Source organism: Chiloscyllium plagiosum, unplaced genomic scaffold (assembly GCF_037043375.1).
Source record: "Chiloscyllium plagiosum isolate Xiang-an unplaced genomic scaffold, Cpla_swu_hap1 HiC_scaffold_8, whole genome shotgun sequence".
Classification (NCBI taxonomy): Eukaryota; Metazoa; Chordata; class Chondrichthyes; order Orectolobiformes; family Hemiscylliidae; genus Chiloscyllium; species Chiloscyllium plagiosum.
The window spans coordinates 110,293,272-110,307,786 of NW_028270146.1; positions in this window are offsets into that span (position 1 = coordinate 110,293,272).

Here is a 14,515-nt window from a genome sequence, read left to right on the forward strand (position 1 = left end):
TCCAGTTAGTCCCACTGCTCTGTCTTTTCCCCCATATTTCCACAACAGGTTCTCAGGTAATTAATTATCTGTTTCTGTCTTTAATGTGAATCTCTCTGTCCCTCTGCACCTGTCTGTGACCCTGGTTTCTGGATCCCTAGTGTATCACTGCTGGCACCGTGAAGTTCAGAAACAATGGCACAGTGGTTAGCACTCCTGCCTCACAGCGCCGGAGACCCGGGTTCAATTCACACCTCAAGCGACTGACTGTGTGGAGTTTGCATTTTCTCCCAGTGTCTGCGTGGGTTTCCTCCGGGTGCTCTGGTTTTCCCACAGTCCAAAGATGTGCAGGTCAGGTGCATTGGCCATGCTAAATTGCCCGTAGTGTTAGGTAAGGGGTAAATGGAGAGGTATGGGTGGCGCTTCGGCGGGTCGGTGTGGACTTGTTGGGCCGAAGGGCCTGTTTCTACACTGTAGTGTAATCAATGAAATGGTGTATATCAGACTGTTGTCATTCCCGGTGTGTCACCTGTGGTGCTCCATGGACAATGGGGTGTATATCAGGCTGTTTGTATCCCTATCAGAGGAGGTATCTGGGGAGTATAAGGTGAAGAAAGCATATGAGCTTGTGCCAGAAGCCGACAGACAGTGTTTCAGGAATCTAAAAAATGGTCCCTGATTTAAACACAAATTGAGTTTGAAAGAATCAAAGTAAGTTTGAAAGGTGGGTAAGGGTTTAAAAAGCTGAGCAAACCTATGACACTCTTAGAAAGGTTCTTTTTTCGAAGGAGTTCAAAAATTCACTTTCTGCAATACTGAGAACTCGCGCAGAAGAGCAGAGAGTTACAATGGCAAGATTAGAAGCAGAAATGGCTGATGATTATGAGTTCGTCCATAAATCAAAGTTTGGATACCATGATGGATTGAGAAGGATGCATGAGAACTTCTTAAAATATACACCTGTGAGAGTAAGGTTGACTGGCATAGGCCAGGAGTAGTAGGAAAAGACGTTACAATATTAAAAGGTGCAGAGGCATGTAATTTCTTGATGCTGAGAAATGAGGAGACATGTCATTCAGAAGAACTATTGGAGAGATGCAAATTGCTCCATTATGTAACGTGTGGTTGGTGTGTCCGGTGAAACCATCAACAGAAGTATTTCACAACTGGGAAGGAGACTTTGAGCTTAGTGTTGGTGTCACAACATTTCAGCATTTAACTTGCAAATAACGTGCCCAAGACAAATCTATATACGATCATAACACCTAAACGTCTTTGGAGAAATTTAGGGAGAAAACATCTGGTTTGTTCAGATATAGGTTTTTATTTCTGCCATTCGATTTGGAAGTTATACAGGAGACAGGACAAGAAGCTGTACTTGCTGACAGGAGGGAAGATCTTGAGCTGTCTCTAACAAAAGGAACAAGGCAATTCTCAAACAGATAAGATCAAGGGTAAACAGGTCATCAGCAATTCGTAGCTGGTTTTAAAAGAAGTGGTCACAGAGTGGCTGGTGGAATTGTGTGAAATATTCCATAACTCTCTGGATTAAAGGAGTGATCCAGTGAAACTGGAGATCCTCCAATGTGGCGCCTGTCTTCAAGAAACGAGCGAGTCTGAAAGAAGGACCCACTTAGCCGAACCATTATTGCTTGGGAATCTGTGAGCGTCTGTTATTAAGGAAGGGACTGCAGAGCATTTAGAAAAACTTCACACAGAGGCAGCATGGTCTTGTTAAAGGCGAAATACATTTTGCCTGTAAAATCATGCAAAGTTTTTTCTGGAAATCCATGAGAATATAACAAGTGGCCTTGATAAAGGGGGATTGGTAGACATGAGGAATTCCAGAGAGTTTCCACAAGGTGTCACAAAATAAAGGTTCTTACGCAAGAGAGAAGCTCATAGTATGATGGATAATGCATTAGCATGGGATGACACTTGGTAAACACTTAGAAATCGGAGAGTCAGGATTCATCGATCTTTATGAATAAAATGAATCTACTGGAGTACCAGAAATGTCAGTCCGATGGCAACAGCTGTTTACAAGAGCTGCACTCAGCTCCTGACGGCGGGAGTTTGAGTTTGAGGATGACACTGACAACCAAAAGGCAGGCTGTTATTAAATGGAGAGAACTCCCAAAAAAGAAGCAGGACGGAGTGGTGTGTTTTTGTGTCTGAAACATAACGTCAGCATGTTGATGCAGAAATGTTGGTTCATTAGACTGGTTCCTGGGATGAAAGGATTGAATGATTGAATACATCAAAAATGCTGAGGCGATTACTCATTGTGGTTTAAATGAATGAGGGTGTCATTACTGAAACGGCCAGGATGCAGAGGAGGCTTGACAAGGTCGGTGTTGAGAATGTGGTTCCACACCAGGCAGAGTGTCGAAGTCAGGGACGTAGATACAGAATAAGGAATATCGATTTCAAACTGAGATGTAAAGAAATGTCTTCTTTCAGAATGTAGTGAATGGCTGGAATTTCCTAACCCCAAGAGCTGTGGAGGTTGGGTCACTGATTGTATTTACAGATGGGTGGATTGGTTTGTGACATTTCAGAGAGTTGAGGGATGCAAGGGGTTAGCAGGAAAGTGGAGTTGAGCCGTGGAGTAGATCAGCCATGTTCTTATTGAATAACAGCGCAGGTTCCTATTTCTTACGTTCTTATTTATGTTTTTGGAAAATAATTGATTATTTTCCTGGAAGTCATAATGTAAAAGGTTGCATTCAGAGACAGCAAAGGATTTGTCTGAGTTGACCATGTGTGGGGCATGGGGGCGATATTCAGTGCGAATCTGGGCCTGTAACATGACTGACATCAGGAGCAGAAGTTACAGAGAGGAGAAGCCTGAAAAGGGGGAGTGGGGGAGGGGGTTCACTGCCTGACGTAGCCTGGATTTTCCACTACATTTGCCAAACTACACAAAACCATCGGTGTGGACTCAATCTGCTCCTGCACAGCAGGACCGAAAGGCTGAATGGAACATCAGCACAAAGGGCTGACGGACACGACTGGGCCATTCGGCACTTTGACACTATTCCACCAGTCAATAAGGTCACGGTTCATCTCATTGTGTTCCCAGCTGCACTTTTCTCTGATCTCACAATGATCCCTGATTCACCTGTCTATGGAAAATCAGACAAAGTCAGCCTCGATATAATATTAAGATTCAGCCCTCCCAATCTTCTGTGTGAGAAAATTCCAACTTGAATGAATTCCCATTTTGTGAATTTCTCTTCACTCCAGTTCTGACTGAGGTTGGAGGGTGTCACTGTTTCCATTTCTAGTCCCACTCCTCCACTGCTCACAACAAATTTTGAATGTAACCAGGTTAGCGATATGGCCAATGACAAAGGTCTAATACTGGGTCAGGTTCAGTTATCAGAACAGGCCAGTTGGATTTCTTCAGTTAGCTACAAGTAATTAACAGAACTAACTGAGGGGTATGATGGATATGTGGTTAGCACTGCGGCCGCACATCACCAAGGAGCTGGGTTCAATTCCAACCTCAGGTGAGTTTGAACATTCTTCACGTATCTCTGTGGGTTCCCTCCCAATAGTCCAGTTTCCTCCATGAGTACAGAGATGTGCAGCTTAGAGTGGATTGGCCATGCTCGATTGCCCATTGTTGAGAGAGCGTCCCCTTCATGGTAACCTCTGTCAGTGTGGGGAATTGAACCTGCACTGCTGGCCTCCCTCTGCATCACAGACCAGCCGTCCAGCCAACTGAGTGGGAGACAGTGTAACTGTTACAGACAGAAACAAGGACAGGCAAAGGGCAAGAGAAACTTTCATAATAAGTAAAATGGTACAATTCAGGTAACAGTCCATATAACAGTTGAGGGTAAAAATTCTCTGCTCAGAATTGTATTTCGTAACGGGACAAGTGTTTAGAAGCAGTGTTTGGCTGAATACAATGAAATGAGACAAAATGAAATAGCCAGACTTACTAACTGTGATTGGATATAAAATAAGTGCATACTTTTGCAGGACCTCGCGGGGCTGAACGACTGAAAGTTCCTGTACCTGAAAATGAGAATTCTTTGGAACACTATCTGTAATTTTCCATATTTAAAGTGTGTGTGTGTGTGAGAGAGAGAGAGGGAGAGACGGCAGATACTGCACTGAGCTGGGTGGTGAGCTCAGACCATGCTCAGGCCTCCTCTAGGAAGAGAATGGACCCCCTGTTCTAGCCCATCCACAAGGACCTCTGTGCCCCTGTTGAAACGTCGTGGTGTTAGTTCCCCTTATCTGCCATGCTCGGAGTCAACTATGCAGGGTGGCTCCAAACTGAGGAATTACAACAGTGTGTCCATTGGCCTTTGAAAGATGGCATCAGTATCAGTAATCATAGAATATCCAGGGACATCAGTGCGATGGTGAGTCCCTCCAGCCATGTTGGCTTGCAGAATCGGGATGGCATTGAATGTGAGGAACACTATGAGATTGAGTGGGTAGTTAATGAGGTGAGTTCGATAAGATAGCACCATGAAACTAGTTCAGTCTCGTACATACAATCCCTCTGTCACACTCAATGAAAATGTTACTGAGACAAACTACTGTTAGATTCAGCCCAATGAGTCGAAGACTCTGATGACCCCACACCCAGTTACAAAGTTGCAGAACAAATGTTCATCTAAAACTCTCCCTCATCTTTATTGACGCCAATATCCCCTTCAACTATCATTCCTAGGAATACTGGCTCATGTTGCAGGATGCTGTCGAAATGTCCTCATTTCAGCATTCTGAAACCTGTGATCTTACTGGAAATTATCTCTCAATCTCCCTTTCGCTTTTTTCCCCAAAATCCTTTTGATTGTTGGTAGTTAAACTGATCTAACCGCCATCCCTCTCTGGTAGGAACTAGGGAATACGGAGTAGAAAATGAGGACTCTGTATCAGAGTGATCATCTAACTAGACGGGTAATTCAGAGGCACGGGCTGTGACTCCAAGGCAGTGTTTAAAATCCTACCACAGTCGATGACAGAGCTTAAATTCGAATGACAAAAATTGGAATGAAAGCTAATTTCACTCATGGAAACCAAAAACCGTTCAGATTTATTTTTATTATTTAATTGATAATCTTTGCTAAAGAAGCTTAACATTATTACCCAGTGTGAACTCAATGTGACTTCAGACCCACAACAACATTGTTGGCTCCATTTTGTCTTGACAAATGGCCGCGTAGTCAAGGATAATTAGTGATGGACAAATGCTGCCCCTGCCCTTGCCAGAGAAACAACAGCATGAAAAGTGAACTAAACCAAGAAACGGTGAGTGCTAGAGATTGAAAATAAAATAAAAGTGTTGGAGAATCTCGCAGGTATGGCAGCCTCTGTCAGGAGAAATGCAGATAACGGTTTGAGTCCAGTGACCCTGTTTCATAACTGAAAGCAAACTGGGAAATAATATTATTTATTCTGGTATCATGGATGGTTGGGTTGGAGAGAGTGGTGGGGCCCAGGTTTCAATTGAATGGATGGAGAAATGGCAAGAAAAAGAGAGGACATGAGATGAAAAGTGAGCAAAGGGTTTGCTGATGATGAACTGACAGTAAAAGAAAATGGCAAGTTATCCTCACATTTCCCCATTTTCCCATATTCCTGAATTTCGCGTCCATTTAGATTTGTCCCTGTCTAAAGTGAGTTAGGTTCCCTGTATCTCTCTTCTCTGAGTGTGATGATCAAATCCATTAGCAATATTGGTGCTGCCCTGATAGTTGCTAAGATATAGGGAAAGGTAATGTTACATTGTCAACTGATTCTTTGGAGAAAGAACCTCTTACTGTGGGACTGTGCAGAGATGCAACGGCTTTTTCAGCCAGGAAGAGAAACTCAGGACAGAAAATAATTTACAACACTGACCCCGTGCACGTTCCGTGTGGGGAATTGACTTGTTCCTGACTTTGGAAATTCAGTGGAGTTTCTGTAGATGCTTATCTAGGGTTTGTATTGTCAGCTGCAGGGTCTGGTGACCCCACACTATACACTGCATTTACAGAGTGTCTGGGTCCATGGTAAACAAATGGAGATGAGGCTCCGCAGAAAGGAAGCTCTATAAATAGGGAGGTGCAGGACAGTACATTATCTCTCCTGGGATTTACAGGGACATTTATCTAAGCTGGACCAGGTGTCAGGAATGAAACCAATTTGTTTCAAAATTGAGGTGGTCACTGAACTGTGTCCCCTCCTTCAGTATACTGTGCAGCCTCACACGCCAGTGACAGGATTGTGCTGATGCTCATCATGAATTAAACTGGATTAATTCTGGAAATTTCCAAGTAGGAGTGAGTAACATATCCATCACCACCGGAGTGCAGTCCTCCGATATATTCACTGGCTGACAGAAACCATCTCTCCGCTGAGAACAATATGTTGTGTCCATCTCCCTGAGGAAGGTACAGAACGAAACTACTAGAAATACAAGGGAACAGAGTGACTGGTGAAAATGCGGAACAGAAGGAAATTAGAATTAATAAAAGGTACGTCTTTCAAAATCTCATTGAATTTAAGGTAGGTATATTGCTGCATCTGATGAGCTACGTCCCAGAGTATTGAGGAGGTGGCAGTAGAGCTAGTGAAAGAATTGCTGATTATTCTTCAAAGCTGTGAGATTCTGGAAAGGATCCTCCATACTGGAAAGCAGCGACTGTAAACTTAAATATTTAAAACAGGACGTAGAGAGCAAACAGCAAACTAAACAATGGTTAGCTTGATGTAAGCTGCGAGAAAAATATTGGAACCTTTTGTGAGGAATGTGATAACTAGACACTTAGAAAATAATGACATGATTCGGTAGTCAATCTAGATTCAAAAGACAGGAATTGGAAATAACAACCATAACATTTCCAGCATTTTGTCCATACGTTTATCTATTTCACTGATGTCCTTTGGTAAATAGATCTTGCGTTATTATCTGGTCTGGCTTAAGATTGCTTGGTTCTGTACTGCCTGAAAGAATGACCTCGCAGTAAATGACACTTGGTTAGGTCAACAAATGCTGCCCCTGTCAACGATGCATACATTCCAAGTAATAACAAAATTAATGGTTAAATAAAGCAAAGAATGATGCAACAGATCAGAAACAATAAAGAACGAGAAAGTGCCAGACAAACTGAGCAGATTTGGCAGCCCCCTCGGGTCGAGAGAAAAACAGAAAAGGCAATTCGATTCTAATTACCATACATCAGAACTGAACACAGTTGGGAAATAGTGTGATGGATGTTGGTGACACCCAACATCTGTTATGAAGGGAAGAAGGATTGAGTTGAATAGATGGAGAAAGAGAGATAGAGAGAAAGAATCAAACAAAGGAATTGTTGATGATCAGCTGGGATGAAAATAAAAAATGAAATTAAACATTGCTTATGTTTCTCCTGTTCCCATATTACTGATAATCATCACCATGTAAGGTATATGTTAAAGTCCCTGTTTAAAGTTATTTATGTCTGTTTTTCTCTCTTCCCTGAGTGGGATCATCATCCTGTATTCATTAATGGAATGCTGGGCCAACATTTATTTCTCTTTCCTCATTGTCCTTGAGAAGGTTTTGGTGAGCTGCCTTCCTGACCCACTGCAGTCTGTGGGCTGTTAGTAGTCAGTGCTGAGGTCCATGCGGTTTCTTTTCTTTGAGGCTTTGAAGTGACTGATATAACTGTGTGAATGGCTTGGCTATTTCAAACTGCAACTGAGAGTTAACCACATTGCTGCGGGTCTGGAGTTACATGTAAGTCCAACCAGCTGAAAATGGTAGATTTCCTTTCCTGAATGGCATGAGCGTGCCAGGTAGGACAATCAACAATGGTTTCATTGTTTCGTTTGATTCTTAATTCTTGATATTTTATTCAATTCAATTTCCAACAATTGCCGTTGTGGGATTCGGATCTGGTGTCTGGGTCATTACCTGATTCCCTGGATTAATATTCGGAGACAATACAGCTAGATGATCGCCTCCTCAGTATCTCCAATCAACTCCAATGGCAACAGTGATGTTGTTGTTGGTGTGACTTTGCTTCATAAATAAATGATTGGCAAAAAATGCCATCCTTCTGATTTTGTATTTATGAGAAGTCGAGATGATGGGAAGTCCTCTTGGTGAAAAGAAGCTGAATGTCCTTGATCATGAGGCACTAACAGAATTCATACAGAGCAGTCGTGTACTGGCAGGTTGGACTAGATTGGGTTGGGATATATGGTCGGCATGGACGGGTCTGTCCGAAGGATCTGTTTCCATGCTGTGCATCTCTATGACTCTATTACTCAGCAAGTAATCAGCACAATAAATGAGTAGGAGCGTTCATTACATAATGATTAAAGTATAAGAGTGAAGACACCATCCTGCAGTTGTGGAGTGTACTTGAGACAGTATTTTCTTTCATTTATAATCAATGATCTTCTTGGTACAGAGAGACGGTGTGATAGATTTTCACCAGACTAATCCCTGCGGTGATAGTACCATGAGGAGAGTGTGAAGGAAATGAGTGTTTAATCTGTAAACACACAAAAAGAATAAAACGTGATTGCATTAACACTGGAGTGTTATGAATCAACACTCATTATTTCCAAAACAAAACACGGATAGCATTATATATAACATGTTTTCCATGATACGTGTCTTCACATTTGGACAAATGTATAGATAGGAAAGATTTAGAAGGATATGGACCAAGCGCGGGGTAATGGGGTTAGCATGGACGGACATTTTGATTAGCATGAACCAGTTTGTGCTAATGGGCCTGTCTCAGTGTTATAGGATTCTATGACTCAATGATAGTTTACAGATCTCTATGGAGTCCACATGTTGGTCGAGAGAGAGCTCCAGGTTCGAAATGAACTCTCGCCGTCTGGATGTACAATTGGTGTGTGACCCTGCATTGAACGTCACGTTGTTCACAAATCTGTCATCAGCCACACACTGATAGTATTAGCCATTCCCACCAGCTTCTGACCTCCATACAGAACACTAGCCTGTCTTCTCTGTCACAAACCAATCCTTCTTTTTTGCTAAAAGCTGTTCATTGGTTCAAGTAGACTCTGTCCTTGATGTTTTTCAGAGGGACAATAAAACGGGGCCAGGCTACGATCAGACACGAAAGGGATTTTCAGAGGCCTTTTATTTATATGTAAACAGTTGAAACTACAGGTCAAAGTCGTCATGCATTAGAAGTGGCCTGGATAATGAACGGGGAGTTGTCAGCTCTTTTAGCTAACCTAGCTGAGTTGAACTGAGCTGAGCAGTTTTCAGTTGAGTCTTGAACTAGGAATTTCAACTGGGAGCTGTGTGGAAACGCTCTCTCTCTTCTGCCATTCAGCTTCAACCTGGAAGCATGCATTCCATTATAACATATTCTCAAGGAAGTTTGATTATTGGGACTAGTGTGTGTATTTGGAATAGCATATTTAAATCTAGCTGGATAGGTTGAATTCTGTAGGGGTTCTTTATTCTGTTCTGTGTGTTTCATTGTGTAATTTTGTGAATAACGTTTTTGTCTGATTTAAAAGCTAGTAGTCAACCTAGCTAAATTACACCGGTTAATTTTTATTGAATAATTACCAAAACAAACTGCAAAGTTATGCTCTGGGCTGCTTGCTTAAGAATGTTTTGAGTGGTCTGGCCTCGTCCATAACAGACTGGGGGGTCATTGCTGGATTTTTAACAGCGAGTGGGAGATGCTAGTGTCTTTATTTCGGGTATTAGTTTGATTGGGTTGACAATGCTTAGAATAGTAATGGCTATTTCAGTCGCCAAACGTTTCCTGGGTGTGCATGCAGTGACTTTGGAAATTTTACGATAAGTACCAAGTTGCAAGAATTAACGGAGAAGCTGGAATTGGAACTGACTGCATCTGTAAGGAAAGGAGAGATAATTACAGCAGTAGCTCGTCAATTAAACTTGCTGGAGAAACCATCAGAATCAGAGATGGCAAGAATTCAGTTGCAAATGAAACATCTTGAGTTAACGTTGAGAAGTAAGGAAAGGGCAGCCAAAATGAAACATTTGACTTTCGATGAAATGCAGAAGGCGGGTGGGGGGAAGAGTGCAGCAGAACAGAGAGTAAAAAGAAAGAATGACAATAGGGAATGAGAAAGAGAGAGCTTTTGAATAGTAAAAACTGACACTTAAAAAGGAAAATCAGTATAAAAGGCTGGAGATAACGGCTGAGGGTGCGCTGAGTTAGGAAGAGAGTGAGAATGAGCAAGCCCCTGGTAGTCAGAAGCCGAGAGGGAATTTGTTTGAGTGTGTTCAAGCATTGCCTCAGTTTGATGAGAAAAATGTGATGCCCTTTTCATCTCATTTGAAAAGTTGGCTAAACAAATGCAGTGGCCAGAGGCAATGTGGGTTTTGATGATACAAACGAAACATGTAGGTAGGACTGGTGAGGTATTCACATCCCTGTCAGAAGAGGTATCTGGGGAGTATGAGGACGTTAAAAAAAAACATTTTATCTGCTTAGGCAATCTTTCAGTAATCTAATGAGGGATCCTGATCAAACCTACACTGAGTTTGTAAGGATCAAACAGACTAATTTCAATAGTTGAGTAAGAGCTTTAAAATACAAGCAAAGCTCTCATGCCCTTAGAGAGTTTAGTACTTGGAGGAAATCAAAAATTCACTGTCCGAAGTAATGCACACTCAGGTGGAAGAGCAGAGAGCGTAAGCAGCAAGGTTAGCTACTGAAATGGCTGATGATTATGAACTGGTCCATAAACTTGGTTTGGCTTCCAGAACCAGTTCTGGTCTCTGAGGGACGGATATTGGAGCAAAGAGATATCCTCACGTGCAAAGGGAAAGGTAGATCACAGCGTAGATCATAAGGATAATTTACCACAGTAATAAAGAAAACATTTGGGGGGGGGGGGGGGGGGGGGGAACAAAGAAGTTAAAATACTATGGTGTTTTAATTGTAATAAACTGGGCCACACAAAATCACAGTGTTGGTGGGCTGGGAGAAAACCAGATATAGGATAACTAGACAAGCCTGGAAGTTTTGTTTCACTCGTAACAAAACGCATAAGGGAAGGTAGGCAACTGCCTCAGAGTGTACAAGATGATAAGAGGACCTGCCAAATCTGCATTAAAAAAAATTGCATGAAAGGGCAAAAGTTATTCACATCGGCCAGGAGTAATTGGTAAGGAGGTTCCAATATTAATTGACACAGGATCTTTTCAGTCTGTAATGCTGAGGGGTGAGGCTTTATGCACTCTTGAGAGACTATTACCAGAAAATGTGCTGGTAACAGGAATTCATAGTGAGGAAAAAAATGCTCAGTTATGTAAAGTGAGATTAAAGAGTCCAGAAAAGAGTGGAGAATGTGTGGTAAGAGTACTGGACCCCTAACTCTCAGCTCCAGGAATAAAATTTGTCCTTGCAAATAATATAGCTGATTCACTGGTAGGCATGCTGCCTACTCTAGTTGAAAAGCCAGTAGAGATGCACGCAACTGAAGACCTGGAGAATGTTTATCCAGGAATTTCCCCTGATTGCGTGACCAGAAGATCACAGATGCACAGGTTTAAGCAGGATAAAAGCACAGATAAGGAAGCTGACGTAGAGTTATCCGAAAGTTTCTTTTTGACCAGATAAGTGGAACATAGAAGGAGCAAGTTGGAAAACATGAACGTATTTTTAGCTCTGCTAAGCTGATTGGATTACAGCAAAAAGATGAGGAGTTGCAAAATTTATATAAAAAAATATTTAGCAAGAAAGAGAATGAATGCATTCCTGTGTGTTATTACTTAACAAATGATGTCGTAATGCGGATATGGAGATCAGCACACACTGAAGCAGATCAGACGTGCACAGAAATTCATCAAATTGTTTTGCCTGTTGGGTGTAGAAAGGAGGTGCTGCGAGTGGCACATGAGCGACCACTTGGAGATCATTTCGTGGTGAGGACATTACAGGCTGAAATACAAAGATATTTTCACTGGCCTGGACTACACAAAGATGTAGTTAAGTATTGCCAGACATCTCAAACATGTCACACAGGCAGTAATAAAACATGCAACTTTAATACCTATTCCAGCATTTGAGGAATCTTTCACAAGAGTGTTGATAGATTGTGTAGGTCGCCTATCTGAAACAAGAAGTGGGAATAAGCATTTATTAACAATAATGGATGTGTCGACTAGATTTCCCGAGGCAGACCCATTATGCAGCATCACAGCTAAAAGAGTTGTAGAAAAAGATACTTATTTTTTAACTAGGTACGGACTACCAATAGAGATCCAGACAGATCAAACCTCACATTCGAACTATTCAAGCAGGTGATGGATAACTTTGGAATAAAGAAATTCAAATCTACTACGTAGTATTCGGAATCACAGTGAACATGAGCGAGATGGCATCAAACAGTGAAGACCATGTTGATGGTTTATGGTCAGGATAATCCAGTTGCGATAAGGAAATTCCTTTTGAAATATTTATGATCAGAGACGCACGGAATGAATCGACCAAATTCAGATTATTTGAATTAATTTGTGGGCATGAAGTAAAAGGACCATTATCATTGGTTAAGGAGAAATTAATAAGTCAGAATTCAGAGACCACCCATTTGGACGATGTGTCAAATTTTAGGGAACGATTAAATTGGCTCGACAGCATTTAAAAGTATTGCAGCATACAATGAAATAGAAAGTGGATCATAAATCACAAATTCGCAATTTTGCAATTGGGAATAAGGTATTGGTGTTATTTCCAGTAACAGTTGAGCCTTTAGGAGCAAGTTTTAGTGTACCTTATCAAATTGGGAAGAAATTGAATGAGGTGAACTATTTGGTACGGACTCGAGACAGGGTGAAATCTCACAGAGTGTGTCAAGTGTGTCAGAGTGTGTCCCATGCAGGGGCATGGGAACCTAACCTGTAGCTTTAGGGTGCAGGACCTGGAGTGTAGGGAGGTTATGAACATGGCATCATTCTCAAAGGAGGGTGCCTGTAAACAGGAAAGTGGCTTGATGTGTGTATACTTCAATGCAAGAAGTATACGAAATAAGGTAGGTTAACCAGCAGCGTGGGTTGGTACCTTGGATTTCGATGTTGTGGCTATTACAGAGACCTGGGTAGAACAGGGACAGGATTGGCTGTTGCAGGTTCCAGGGTTTAAATGTTTTAGTAGGGTCAGAGGTGGGGGTAAAAGAGGGGGAGGTGTGGCATTGCTTGTCAAAGATAGTATTACAGCGGTGGAAAGGATGATGGATGAAGACTCGCCATCTGAGGTAGTTTGGGTTGAGGTTAGGAATAGGAAAGGTGAGGTCACCCTGTTAGGAGTTTTTTACAGGCCTCCTAATAGTCCTAGAAATGTAGAAGGAAGGATTGCAAGGCTGATTCAGGAGAAGAGTGGAAGTAATAGCGTTGTTTTTATGGGGGACTTTAACTTTCCTGATATTCAGAGGATTCTGAATTGGGCATTCCTATATCAAATTGAACAATGAGTAAGTTGTCAAAAATTGGGATAACTTACTGATTGACCTTCCACAAGAAAAACATAGTGATCTGAAAGAGTTATTATGATATCGTGGAGAGATTTGCGGAAATAAACTGGGAAGTACGAACATAATTGTGCATGATGAAGACACAGGAGATATTGTTCCGATTAAGCAACATCCTTAAAGGCATTACCCTCTAAAGTTGGCACAGATTCAGAAGGAGATAGAGCACACGCTCCAAGATGGCATAATCGAAGTGAGTTACAGTGATTGGAGCTCATGTATAGCCATGGTGCCAAAGCCAGATGTTACCCAACGGACATGTGTGGACTATCACAAATTCAACTTCATTACAAAGACTGATGCATATCCAATTCCATGTTTGAAGATCTGTGTCGGAAAGGTGGGAGACGCTAATTACATTTCTAAGTTGGACTTGCTCAGAGGCCACTGGCAAGGACCTCTGTCAGAGAGAGCAAAGGCAATTTCGGCTTTCATAACGCCAATTGGACTATATCAGTTCAAAGTTGTTGCATTTGGTATGTCAAACGATCCAGTCACATTTCAGAGACTGATAATAAGGTCATTGCCGTATTACCCAACTATGTGGTGCACATTGATGACCTGGTGGTTTTTAGTCACTAATGAAAGGAACATTTACAGCATTTAGCGGACTTGTTTGATTGACTTCAGAAGGCAGGCTTTGTGGTAAACCTAGCTTAAAGTGAATTTGAGAAAGCCCAAGTCACGTTCCTGGGTCACGTTATTGGACATGGACCAATGGCCCATGAGATACAAAAACGAAAGTAGTTCCGGAATGTTCTACACGGTCGACAAAAAGAAATATGCAATACTACGGTTCCTGGGATTGACTGGATTTTACTGAAGGTTTGTGCTAAACTTTAAGCAGTGTGGCTGCTCCACTCACCGAATTGTCAAGGGCAAGAACTCTCAGTGGACAGAGGACTGTTAAGAGGCATTTTACTGCCTAAAAACTGTGTTAACACTGCCCCTAGTATTAGCTACACTGTATTACACGAAGCCTTTCAAGGTGGCTATCGCTGCCAGTGATGTGGGTGTCGATCCGGTGTTCCTGCAGGAGTAT